Source organism: Sabethes cyaneus, chromosome 3 (assembly GCF_943734655.1).
Source record: "Sabethes cyaneus chromosome 3, idSabCyanKW18_F2, whole genome shotgun sequence".
NCBI classification, from domain to species: Eukaryota; Metazoa; Arthropoda; class Insecta; order Diptera; family Culicidae; genus Sabethes; species Sabethes cyaneus.
The window spans coordinates 62,765,093-62,779,471 of record NC_071355.1 but is presented as its reverse complement, the minus strand read 5'-3'; the positions used below and the strand labels follow the sequence as shown (position 1 = coordinate 62,779,471).

Below are 14,379 nucleotides of genomic sequence, written 5' to 3'. Positions count from 1 at the left end.
AATCTTGCTGTGGCTTTTCTTATTATCAAACCACATGAATGGTCATTCTTAATTCGTGGAATAATTTCTCTTGTTGATTTCGATTTCAAACGTGACTGAAATAAATTATAGCAAATTAGATAGCAGAGTGAATTCAAAGATTTTGTTACACTAAGGGCTGAGTTGTCCTAAGCGTCGGACTTTTTAGGAAATATCACGTTGAAACTCACACGTAACTTTTCAGAATCACTAGAGACTAGATAAAAGCTTACTGGCTAGGCCTGAGCTCTTATTGGCTAAGCCTAACTTCTCTGTACTTCATGCCCTTGTCCATCTAGAAGAGCTATCAAATATAATTTCTGGAAAATATCTGATTTATACCTTTTTGTATTCAGGCTTGTTAAATAACCCCTGGTGAACCTTTTTCAGTCCTTGTGGAGACGTATGCCGATTCAAAGATGTAGACAAACTTTGAATCCAACTCTTTATAGGGCCACATTCGTAATATTTATACTCTTGACTTTAATTGAAAGTACCACTTCTTTGCACCTGTTGAGAATTAGGCACCATTAAGGGTTCTGGCAACTAATATAACTTTAATTTATTCGCAGCCTCCCTCGCAGAGCTTACTTCCCATCATAGTGGCTCTTACTTAAGTTTATGTATAAAGGAATCATTTCGGCAACAACTCATGCTTCCACAACATGGTTCTATATATTCACAACTTGCGTGGTCGTGAACCAGAATAATCCCTTCCATTTCATTCGATTCCATTATGTTTCTGAAGCCCCAACCTAGGTTAGGTATCCGTATCACTGTATCGATACATACGTAAAATGTCGTTTGGTACTACTTAGCTCAAATAGTTAAGAATGACTCGGTAAAAATGAGAAAGAGTAATTAGGCGCACTCAAAATTAGGTAGGTAGCTGATCGTGATTTAAAGAAACAGATGAAAATGTCTCCAGCTTTGAAATTCATGGTCCTTATGGCATCTTCTACGGTGATCCAAATCCTGGTTTTGGTCGAAATGTTCAGACCAAACAAAAAAATGTTTTCACACTAGTGTTGTAAATCTAATTTTACACCGAAGCAGATTTTGCAAGCGGTTTGACAGATGAAAACAGCAACAAAAGACACTGAAATTTATAAAAGTACTATCATTTCTTTAACAGAGTGATTCTTAAACATTTAAAATATACTAATCAATTGATTTTAAATTATTTTAATAAAAATTATTTAAAATAATTTTAATATTTAAAATTCTGTATCAGATCAGGGGAATTCAATACCCACATCTCTCCTCTTCTCACAAGTTAATATATCCATACTTTAATCAACAATCATTTGGTTTTAGTCACCGTACTTTTATGTGCATATGTTCTAATTGATTTCGATCGGTAAAATATTAAACTTTAATGATTACGATTCGGCTTACTGTTTGCGTTTTATTCAGTTTATACAACAATAGACACATCGAAACATTAAATTTGTCTAAGGTCGTACCGAACCATTTCATCCGTCTGTGGTTGAACCGAACCATATACTTCATAGAACGATGATCGTACCGAATCATTTTACTTATCAATGGTCGAACTGAACCATATAGGGGAGTAACTAAAGTTTGTGGAGCGTCTTAGTCGAATACAAAACCTAAAATTAAATAAAAAGAATAAAACTTATCCGATTTAATTCTACTATGTATATTTCACTCACGATAGATAAGTATTTCGCCTACGACTTCCTGGCTTCCTCAGTGTTCCTAAGTTTTCTTCTCTTTATTTAATTTTAGATATAGGGGAGTGTCGTCGTGGTTGAGCCACGTTTTGGAATTCGCCAATAACTTTCGTTTCAAAAGGAATTTTGGAAATCTAAATACATCGTTGCGAAGGTCTAAGAATAAGATATATTTCCAGAAAGTTTTGAACGGGTTGCTATAGGCATGGCTGAAGTTATAGGCATTTACGTGAAGACAAAAAATGTTGTCATAGACGGGCCATGTTGTACAGGTTGGGCCACCGCAGAAAATCTAAGACATACGTATTGAAATTCTATATGGAGACATGAAAAGAATGAATTCTGTGGACAACGGCTCAAATAAGTACAAATACCCTATTTTTAATTGCATTTTTGCGAAATTTTGGCGATCTTGTAAAATCAATATCAATATATCAATGAAAAAACAACAAAAATCTAGGTTTTTATCGTATTATTTTTGCTTTAGTTTATCACATTTTACGTGACTGTCATTCTCTAGCGATTATTGCGCTTCTGCGCTTAAAATTATGGTGGCCCAACCATGTCTACTCAAGTGGCCCGACCTTTACAGATAGCGCTTTTCTAGTATTTCACCTTAGACTTCCCAAACACCTTACTGGAGGGGATTTTTCTATATTCTTCGTGTGCAGCACAACACACTTTTCAAAATTTATCTCGATAATTGCATTTCATGAATCATTTCTTGAAGAAAAGTTCATTGCGCCTGGAAAACTTTTTTGGTAAAATTTAGTCGCTGAATTCAGTACGGGTGTTTTGAATACACTATTGAAACTCACAATATTGTGAAAAGTTAGCTATCACAGTAAGAAGTTTTACAATGGTTGTATCATACATATCATGAGTTACTAAAACTGTAAAATCATGATGGCCCGACCATAACAATGACCCGACCATAACAATGGCCCGACGATTACGGCAATACCCTATTTTATTGAACAATACACGTACCGAGATATTTCATTTACCGATGGTCGAACCGGACTATTCAATTCTGTGCCACACAGAACTATTTTATTTACCAGTGGTCGTAGGTACCAAACCATTTTAATTAAATGCCATATAGAATCATTTTATTCACCAATGCTCGTGACGAACGATGTTAGGGGAGACCCTACTCTGGAAGATCGAAGAATAATGCATTTTCGTACACAGAATTTCGGATGCAGGAATTAAAGTTGAGCGTTGGGGTATTCTGGTTATTGGTTAAGGTATATTTGAAGATGCATTTTGTATTTTTTGATTCCAAAATAGTAATTATTATATTGGAGACAACGGGGCGAGTGGATGCTCTCTAGAAAACAATTCCTTGCTGGTGGTACGTGCCAGAAACCAACGGAGTTTCGGAGAACGGAGAACGGATGATTTTGAAGCTTTAGGGCAATACCTAAATTGATTCGGAGCGGGTTTTAAAAATTCGAAGAACTACCAAAATGGCGGTAATTTTTCGAAAGGAAATGTATTTTTCATCAAAAATCTCCCATTAAGAGCTCATAAAAAAATGAAAATATAGAATATAAAAAAACAGCTGCGTAACAACTTAGATGATTCATATTCAATGCTGAAAAAAATGCGTCCAACTCGGACTCTGAGACTCTGAGCTGAAAAAACGTGGTTTCAAGAAAAACGCGTTTTAAGTTTCTTACTGCGACGCACTTCCCTTGAGGTGACCCCACAGTTTTCACCGTAACTTTTTTACGAGGTCAGATATCAGAAAATCCTTTTGACATGACATTTCTGGAGGTATAAGCTCCTCGAAAATGATAAAAATAAAATTCGACTTTTCCGACTTATAGTCGTACTGAACTGTTTTATTCAAATGCCATACGGAATCATTTTATTCACCATTTCATTTGCCTATGGTCGAACCGGACCATACAATTCTGTGCCATACAGAACCATTTTATTTACCAATGGACGTACTGAACCATTTTATTTGAATGCTATCCGGAATCATTTTATTCGCCAATAGTCGTACCGAACCATTTCAACTATCTATGGTCGTACCGAACCATATACTCCATTGGACATTACTCTATCGTACCGAATCATTTTACTTATCAATGGTCGCACCGAAACATTTAATTTATCTATCATCGTCCCGAACGACGGGGAATGCCAACAACCGATAGAGAAAAAAAAGAGCTTGAAAAACTATCTAAGCATACCCGCAAGGGAGAATTTGGCCAAGTATCGACGAGCGCAGAATTGATTAAACACGATCCTGAGGAAGAAAAAGCGCCAGAGGAACAACCATTTCGGGCTAATAATGACTCGCGCAAAATTTACGAATATGTGCACTAAACTCGTAAGAGCTACACACCTAAACCTGACATGGGTGAGGACTAGGGAGCAGATCTAATCACAAACGAGCGCGAGATGGTCGACAGGTGGAAGCAGTTCATCGATGAGCATCTGAACAGCGATCTAACATAAGGAAACGCAACGGAAATTAACCTAGGAATGCGCACAACCGATAATTACGTGCCGACGACCGAACTCGAAGAGATCCGGCGATAAATCGATCAGCTGAAGAATTTAGCAAATTTAGAGGAGGATTTAGGATAAAAATTTTTGTTTTCCTGCAAATCCTCCTGAAACGTCGTACTCTCGATACGATACGCGCCCAGGCATCATATTTTCGTAGATTTCAGAGCAGCTTACAATACAGATGAACACGAACAACTACGGATACGATTCACGACTACGGTTTTCCGAACAAACTGACGCGGCTGATCAAAACTACCCTCCCAAGTAACAATTTGGATTTTATTACAGTCTTATGATGGCACTTAAGACCAAAATTGGTCTTGAAAACCGTCATAAGAGTACAATAAAACTCACATTGTTGCTTGGGCTGGATCGAGTGATGTACTACCTGCGCGTTTCGGGGACACTTTCGAGTCATTTCGAATCGCGCAGAGGATTGCGGCTGGGGATGGATTGCCCTGTATGTTATTCAATATCGCTATTGAAAATGTGATCCGGTGAGCGGGCATCGAAACGAGAGGAACGCTCTTCAGCAAGAGTAGCCAACTCCAAGTCTTCGCAAACGACCTCGACATCATTACTAGAAACTTTGAGACGGCGGAAGCAATCTACGCTAGACTAAAAACGGAGGCTAGGAGGATTGGGTTTCAAGTCAATACGTCGAAATCCAAATATATGGTAGGAAGAGGCTCCAGAGAAAATAACGTGTGCCTCCCACGAACAGTGACTATTGACGGTGAGGAACTGGAAGTAGTTGATAAGTTCGTATATTTGGGATCTCTGGTCACCGCCAGCAATAATACGAGTAAGTAGATTCAACGACGTATTCAAGCTAGAAGTTGAGCCTACTTTTCCCTTCACAAGACGCTTCGATCAAAGAGCATACACCACCGCACAAAGTTGACGATGTACAATACACTAATCAGGCCGTTAATCCTCTACGAACTTGAGAAAGCAACTTTGCTTACGAAATACTTACATGCACGTATTTGAACTATTTTTGCGGACTATTTTTGGACAAACGAATAGCGAAGAGTGAGGTTGGCGTATTAACCGTGTGTTACAGGCACTACTTGGACAGATTCTCATCGTACACCTGACGAAAGTTGGGAGACTTCGGTGAGCCGTTCACGTCACAAGGATGCCGTGCGACTGTGCAGTGAAATCCGTACTCTTCAAGAACCCACAGGCAAAAGAATAGAAGTGCCAAACGTACTAAATGGCTCGACCAAGTCGAAGCCGACTTGCGAGTATCGCGACGCACAACTAGTTGGTGATGAGTTACACACGACCGATACTATCATATGCTGCTTTAAAGTCGATGAAGAGATGATAAATGGGGACTCTGTAATCATCGCCGTTGACCACCATCGCCGCAAGATTTTCGAGCCTGCTTTGGCAAGCAACTGGTTTTGAGTTCGAATCTTAGTAGATATCAGGCCATTCATGGTTAAGTGACTTTAACATGGATTTATTCTTAGGCCCCTATGCACCCTTCCTCCATACATTCATCAACAATGAAGTTACTTGTCAAGACAAGTAATAAGTGTGGATCTGACTCGAGATGCGAAATGAAGCCTCTTGTACATGGGAAAATTACTACTAGTTTTCGCGTTTCCAATGTGGCTGTAGACAGCGAAATTATTTGAAAAGTATATAAAACATTGAGAAAAAAAGGAGAAACAGTGACAATTAAGCACGTATAGAAAGCAGTACATATTGGGAAAGAACGTATTGATAGTCAGTATTGGGAAAGCAGTGATGTTGGGAAAGAACGAAGCGAAAGAATGAACAAATTATCATCCGTAAACCCCAGGATTTTACTGGTCTTGCGAATCTTAAAATTAAAACTCTCCCTTAATCTTAATCTCCCTATATCTTAGTTAATTTTAAAAATTAGTAGGGGAGTGTCGTCGTGGTTGGGCCACGTTTTGGAGTTCGTCCATAACTTTCGTTTCAAAAGGAATTTTGGAAATCTAAATACATCGTTGCAAAGGTCTAAGAATAGGGTATGTTTCCGGAAAGTTTTGAACTGATTGCTTAAAAAATAAAAAAGTTATAGCCATTTACGTGAAGACAAAAAATGTTATCATAGTCGGGCCATGTTGTACAGGTTGGGCCACCGCAGAAAATCTGAGACATACGTATTGAAATTCTATATAGAGACATGAAAAGAATGAATTCCGTAAACAACGGCTCATATAGGTACAAATACCCTATTTTTAATTGCCTTTTTTGCGAAATTTTGGCGATCTTGTAAAGTCAATATTGCTACAATCGCATTTTCCGAAGTGTACAACTACAATGAAAAAAACAACAAAAATCTAGGTTTTTATCGTATTAATTTTGCTTTATTTCATCACATTTTACATGACTGACATTCTCTAGCGATTATTGCGCTTCTGTGCTTAAAACTATGGTGGCCCAACCATGACTATTCAAGTGGCCCGACCTTTACAAATAGCGCTTTGCTAGTATTTCACCTTAGCCTTCCCAAACGCCTTACTGGAGGGGATTTTTTTATAGTCTTCGTGTGCAGCACAACACACTTCAAACATTTTCAAAATTTATCTCGTTAATTGCATTTCATGAATCATTTCTTGAAGAAAAGTTCATTGCGCCTAGAAAACTTTTTTTGTAAGATTTAGTTACTGAATTCAGTACGGATGTTTTGAATACACGATTGAAACTCACAATATTGTGAAAATTTAGCTCTCACAGTAAGAAGTTTAACAATGGTTGTATCATAGATATCATGAGTTACTAAAACTGTAAAATCGTGATGGCCTGACCATAACAGTGGCCCGACGATAACGACAATACCCTAGTTGGACACAGAATAAACCCACCAGGCATACCGGCGATAATTCTGTTCCCTTTTTGCCTCCTATCGGTCACGTTCTCAAAGCAAAATAATGAATCTAAAAATCCTGTAACGGAGCGTCGTCGTATTAAGTCCTTTGGCTATCCACAAATATCTTCGTTGCCTAAATAGACTCCGAAAAATGACACTCTACGAATGCCTGCAGTTTCTCAAATTTTATAAATCAGGCAAATTGGATAGATGAATATGAAAATAACTTCGTCGATTTCAAACAAGAAGAACTCCAACAATATCTTATTTTAATATTTTCAAGCTTTTATGGCTGCGCTCTTATTCCTTTTCATTCGCACTTAACAAAAGCAGAAGTAGCAGCATTCTTCACCTCATAGAAAATTCATTTCCAATCAGAATTTCTCTCCACCTTCCAATAAATGAAACGATGTCAGCTTCAATGGTGAAATGATATGGATCGGAATAGTTTTGATTCTATAATAAAAATCATTTAAGTCGAATCTAATTTGATGTTTTGATTTGAGTTGATTTCTAGCAAATCTGAGATAAAAATGTTATTTGCCATGATTGAATATTTACTCTATCAAACTATATTATAACATTGTACAGAATTTTCCCGTAACAGAACATGCCGATTCAGGGTAAGAAAAGGCCGTCCACCTCATAAATAATTCCAACTTTCTCTCAACTTTAGAGCCCAACTGCGTACCTACTGTAGCTTTGTGGAAAATTTATCATGCCAACCGAAACCAATGTTACCATAATACCATGATTTTCGTTAATGCTGACGATAATCAAGTTACGTTAAGTGTAAGGCACGAAAAGCGGTTCTAGTGGTTTTGCAACCCAACATTTAGGAACGGTAGGTACGTGCTTCACCATCGAGAAGGGAATTATGTACTGTTTATCGTCGCTGGTAATCCATCGTCTAATCGGAAATATCCTCTCATTTTAGCAGCACGTCTGGTTATGGTAGGTACCATATTTCGCCTCAAAGTTGGTAAGCCCAAGTGGACCACCACCAGAGCCCGCCCAGCTGGGCAGCAGAGCTGCTTTTCAAATTCGAGGAAGATCCATGCAAAACCGCATCATTATGTGCTACGAGCTGGGCTAACGAGCTTGATTCAATATTCGGAATATCTATTAGGAATGAATTTTGTTAGGGCTTTCATCGAAACCTTCAGCAATTTGATACTGTTTCGAAAGATAATAATTTTGCTGTTTGGAATCAATGTTTTGTGCATTTAGTTCCTTAGCAATGTTTTACTTTAATTGATTCTACTTTGCTTAACTTTACTTTATTCTACATACGTGTAGCACTTTCATTACAAACAAGTTTTTATTCGTGTTTGACAAGCAATCGTCCGTTCATTGATATTGATGAAATTTCATCGAACTCATAGACAACAAATAAGACAAACTCAATCATTCAAATTACAACACCAATGAACACTATCGGATTGTCGCATTTCCCTAGCACCGCTCCTGCTGCTGCTTTCGAAAGCTAATAAAACCCTTATCGCTGCTGGCCGCTGCTGCACGCACGGAGACGTCCGACTGCTGGAAAACTAATTTCCCAACAATCTAATGAACTTTGTGTTGTTATGTTCCCGGTTTCAATCCCGTCGCTTGTGAATTGTTTGAAAAACTGTTTTCAACGGCCGTGCTAGAGGGAAGAAGTTTCTCCAACTTTCTAGGTTATCACGGGTGATGGTCGTCTGGCAAATACCGGTTTGAGTAGCTACAAGTTTACGCTGGACAAAAATCAATTTCCACAACAATTATTCCATAATGCGGGGGGGTTTATGAAGTTTTCGCTACTCTAGATATGCGGCAAATTTGTTAAATTTGATATACCGTCACCAAAGACAAAGCTCAGACTTAAATGTCTTACTTCATCCAAGTTCAGCGAAGCATTTAATCTACCTTATCGTCAGGGAAATAAATTTGCAGTGAGAACACAACTGAATGGAAGTCAGAACGACAAAGTGTGCCCCAATTAAAATCATCTTATTGATTTATATTTTTATGATATTTCTCTGCATTTCGATGTAATTATATCTCCGTCTTTTGTAAAGTGCACGGGTAAATAGATTGTGGGAGTTTATTTGATGAGATTTTTAACGAGATTCGAGAGAAACAATACCTGACCCAGTTTATTTATCGTTTCCTAGTTTGATTTTGCTCGTTCGATGAACAATGTTATTTTCATGACAAAATAATCGAATCTAATGTTCCTGCCAGAGTTTCCGTTGTTGTAATATGTGTTGAAATGAAAACATAAAAAATCTAAATGCAAAAGTCACTAATTCAAAAAACTTAAAAGTCAAAAACTTGGAAAGTTTATAAAACAGAAAGTTATAAACCAGAACGATTAGGAATTAGAAATATAATAAGTCAAAAAGTCGTTTAATACTTCGTCAAGAATTCATCTTGGAGCTCGTTAAAAAGTCATCAAAATTCAATCTTTAAGAAGTTTCCAAAAAATCGTTAAAGTGTCGTTAAGCTGTCGTCAAAATGTCATCAAGTTAAGAAGCCATCTAGGAGTCGTCAAGAGGACATCAAAAAATTTTCAATAAGTCATCAAAAAGTCGTAAAGAAGCAGTTAGGAATTCATCAAAAAGTCTTCCAGAAGTCAAGAGATCGCCAGGACGCCGTTAAAAAATCGTGAAGAAGTCGTCAAGAAGTTTTGAAAAAATCATCAAGAAGTTTTAGAAATGACGACAAAAATTATCCAAAAATTCAACATTGAGAAGTCGTAGAAAATCTGTGAAAAAGTCTTCAAGAAATCGTAGAGAAGTTGTAAAGAAATCGAAAAGACAGTTAAGAATTCGTTAAAAAATCGTTTAAAAATCGTTGGGATGTCGTTAAAAAATTGTAAAGAAATCTACAAGAAAACATCTGCTATGAATAAATCGTAAAAAAGACGTAAACACGTCATCAAAAAGTCATGGAGAAGTTGTAAAGAAGTTGCAAAGGAGTCGTCGAGAGGTAGTCAAGAATTCGTTAAGAAGCCTTCCAGAAGTCGTCAAGAAATTGTCGTAAAGAAGCCACGAAGTTGTCGAAAAGTAGTCAAAAAGTCGGCTAAAAGTCGTCAAAAAGCAGTCAAAAAGTCGGCTAAGAAATTGTTCAAAAGTCATTATGCAGTCGTCGAAAAATCGTCAAAAAGTCGCCAAAAAGTCTCCAGAAGTCGTCAAAAGAATGTCAGGATACGGTCAAGAAATCATAAAGAATTCGCCAAGAAGTTTTAAAAAATCATCAAGAAGTTGTTAAAATATCACCAGGAAATTATTCAGAAATCGTTAAGGAGTCGTCGAGAAGTCGTCAAAAAGTATTCAAAAAGTCTACAAGAAATCGTAAAGAAACCATAAAGAAGCTGTAAAGTAGACGCAAAGAGGTCGTAAAGAATTGAAAAGAAGTCGTCGAGAAGCTGTCGAAAATTCGTCAAAAAGTTGTCCACAAATTGTTAGGATGTCTTCAAAAAATTGTGCAAAAATTGTCGAGAAGTTGTCAGAAAACCGTTTAAAAGTCGCCAGAAGTCGTAAATAATTCGTAAAGTAATCGTAAAGAAATTGTTAAGTAGTCGTCAAGAAGTCATAAATAGGTCGCAAAAAGTCATTAAGAAGTCTTTAAAAAGTCTCAAAGAAATCGAAAAGGACACAGTTTAATATTATCAAAGAAGTCTTCGAGTAGTCCAGAAGTCATCAAGAAGTTGTGACAAAGTTATGAAAAGGCCATTTAAAAGATGCCATAAAACTGTACTGAAATCGGTAAGGAGTCGTCTAAAAGTGGTTAAGTCCTTGAGAAGTCACCAAGAAGTCGTCAAGATATTGTAAAGAACCCGGAAAAAAATCTTGAATAACTCGTTAAGAAGCTGTAAAAAATCCTCAGGAAGTCATAACGAAGTCGTAAAGAAGTTTCTTATTTTTATTTTTATTTGTTTCATCAAGAAACACGCAAAGTTAAGAAGTTGACTGAAAATCGTTAAGTAATTGTCCAAAAATCATTGAGGTGTCGCCAAAGAGTCGTTAAAAAGTTACCAAGAAATCTTCAAGAATTAATTGAGAACTTTGCAAGAGTCATCAAGACGTTTTCAGGAAATCGTAAAGAATTCGTAAAAATCGTATAGAAATTGTAAAGAAATCATAAAGTCATAACGGAGGCATAAAGAAAGCGGCGGGGATCAGTTAAGAATCATCAGGGAAGTCTTCAAGATGTCAAAAAGTCGTCAAGAAATCGTAAAGAAATTGTCAAAAAATGGTCAAAAAGCCGTTTGAAATTCGTCAAGAAGTTATACAGAAATAATTAATGATTCGTCGAAGAGTTGTCAAGATGTCAAAACAATGTCATAAACAGGTCGTAAAAAAGACGTGAAGAAGTCATCAAAAAGTCATAGAGATGTTGTAAAGAAATCGTAAAAGAAAAATAAAGAAGTCGTCGAGACGCAACCAGGAATACGTCATGAAGCCTTCCAAAAGTTGTCAAGAAATTTCCGTAAAGAAGTCACGAACTGATTGTTCAAAAATCGTTAAGAAGTCGTCGAAGAGTCGTCAAAAAGTCACCAAAAAGCCTGTCAGAAGTCGTCAAGAGATCGTGAGGACGTCATCAAGAAATCGTAAAAAAAATCGTCAAAAAGTATTTAAAAATCATCAATATGTTGTTAAAATGTCGCCAAGAAATTATCCCGAAGTCGTTAAAGAGTCATTAAAAAGTCTTCAAGAAGTCGTAGGGAAGCCGTAGAAAAATCGCAAAGAGTTCGTAAAGAATCTAAAAGAAGTCATAAGGGAGTGGAAAAGAAGTCGTCGAGAAGCAGTTAAGAATTCGTCAAAAAGTCGCCCAGAAATTGTTTGGATGTTGTAAAAAAAGTGAAAGAGTTATCAAAAAGCCATTTACAAGTCACCAAAAAGTCATCAAGAAGTCGTAAAGAAGTTGTATAGTAGTCGTCAAGAAGTAATGAAAGGTTATGAAGTTATAAAGTAATCTTAAAGGAATTGTTAAGAAGCCATAAAGAAGCCGTCAAGTAGTCGTCGAGATACAGTTGAGGATTTTCAAAGATTTTTTCGAGAAGGATTTTCGAGAAGTCAAAATCGTAAAGAACCTATCAAAAAGTTGTCAAGAAATCCTATGAAAGTCGGCAAGAAATTATACAGAAATCGTTAAGGAATCGTCGAAAAGTCGTCAAGATGACATCAAGAAGTCCTCGACAACTGCTTGAGAAGTCACCAAGCAGCCATCAAGAAATTGTAAAGAAACTGGAAAGAAGTCGTAGAGAACTCATGAATAAGTCGTAAAGAAGCTGTAAAAAGGTCATCGAAAAGTTATAACTAAGTCGTCAAGGAATCAGTAAGTAATCGTCGAGAAGTAGTCAAAAATTCGTCAAGAATCCTTGCAGAAGTCGTCAAGAAAAACGTAAAGAAGTCAAGAAGTTGTCGAAAAGTCGTCAAGAAGTCGGCTTAAAACCGGTAAGAAATTGTCTAAAATTATTCAGGAGTCGCCGTTAAAGAAACGGTAACAAATTGCGAAGAAATCTTCAAGAATTCATCAAATCATCAAAAATCATCAGCAAGTCTTCAGAAAATCGGAAAGAAGTCGTAAGAAAATGTAAAGAAGTCTTAAAGAAATTATAAAGAAGTCGTAAAGTCGTAACGGAGGCATAAATAAGTCGTCGAGCAGCAGTAAAGAATTGTCAGAGAAATCTTCGAGAAGTCGAAAAGTCGTCAAGAAATCATAAAGAAATTGTCAGACTGTTGTCACAAAGCCGCTTAAAAGTCCCCAAACAATTGTAAAGAAATCGTTACGCAGTGGTCGAAAAGTTAACAAGAAGTCGTCAAAGTGTCTTCAAGAATTCTTCGAGAAGTCTTCTAGAAGAAGACACAAAATGGTAAAGAAACTGGAAAGAAGTATTATAGAAATCATAAAAAAGTCGTTAAGGAGTCATTGAGAAGCCGCCAAGAAGCCGTCTAGTATTTATCAATAAGCCTTCCAGATGTCGTCAAGAAATTGTCAGGGCGTCATAAAAACGTAAAGAAGTCAGGAAGTTGTCAAAAAGTCATCAAGAAGTCGGCTGGAAGCCGCCTAGACTTTGTCCAAAAATCATTAAAAAGTCCAAGAGTTGTCAACAAGTCGCTAAGAAGCCTTCAAGAATTCATCATGAAGTCGTCAAGAGTCATCAAGAAGTCTTCAAGAAATCGCAAAGAAGTTGGCAAAAAGTCATCAAGAAGTCATTATAAAGTCGCCAAGAAATTATCCAGAAATCGTTAAGGATTCGTCAAAAAGTTGTCAGCAATTCGTAGAAATTCGCCAGGAAATTACCCAGAAGTCATTAAGGAGTCAACAACAAGTTGTTTAAAAGTGTTCAAGAAGTAGTCGCCAAGAAATTATCCAGAAATCGTTAAGGATTCGTCAAAAAGTTGTCAGCAATTCGTAGAAATTCGCCAGGAAATTACCCAGAAGTCATTAAGGAGTCAACAACAAGTTGTTTAAAAGTGTTCAAGAAGTAGTCAAAAAGTTATCAGAAGTCAGGATGGAGTTATCGACAAGTCGTAAAGAAGTCTTAAGGAAATTGACAAGAATCGCCAACAAATCGTTAAGAAATCATCAATAAATCTTTAAAAATAAGTCATCACGAAGACGTTATTTTAAAGACGCCAAGAAGTTATGATGGAGTTATCAAGAAATTGGTAATAATTCGTGAAGAATTCGTCAAGAAGACATTAAATGCAACCGTTTTAAATTAATAAAGAAATAAACGAGAAATCGTCAAGAAACAAGTCGTCAAGAAGACAACAAGAAATCATTAAAATGTTGAGAAACAAAAGCCACCAAGAAGTTGTCGAGAAGTCTTTAGAAAGCTGTTAACAAATTTTCAAAAAATCGTTGCATAAAGAAACCGTAAAGAAGTCGTCAAGAAATTGTCCATAAGTCATTAAAAGGTCGCAGTATAACCGTCAAGCAGTTCTTAAAAAGTCTTAGGGAAATCGTCATAAAATAGACGGGAAGTTGTCAAGAAATCAAGTTGTCGTCAAGAAATCGTCAAGAAGTTGTCAACAAACCGCCAAGAAGCCATCCAAAAGTCTCCAAGATGTGGTCCTGAAATCATGATAGGAATCAACAAGAAATTATCAATAAGTCGTAAAGTTGTAAAAAACCGGTAGAAAAATGATACGAATGCATGGAATTTGTACATAAGTCGTAAATATGTCGAAAATAAATCGTTCAAAAGTCGTAACTGTTAGCGCGGTAACGCGAAGAGAATCTCTCATTGTCACTTAGGTCTATTTAAAAGTTTACCCGAGAAAT

At 36.8% G+C, this 14,379-nt stretch overlaps 1 protein-coding gene across 1 annotated transcript in view; it reads left to right on the top strand.

The window, feature by feature from the left end:
* The window catches only part of LOC128739646 (uncharacterized), a 106,411-nt gene that overhangs the window by 51,938 nt on the left and 40,094 nt on the right, over positions 1-14,379 (top strand). The window lies entirely within an intron of this gene.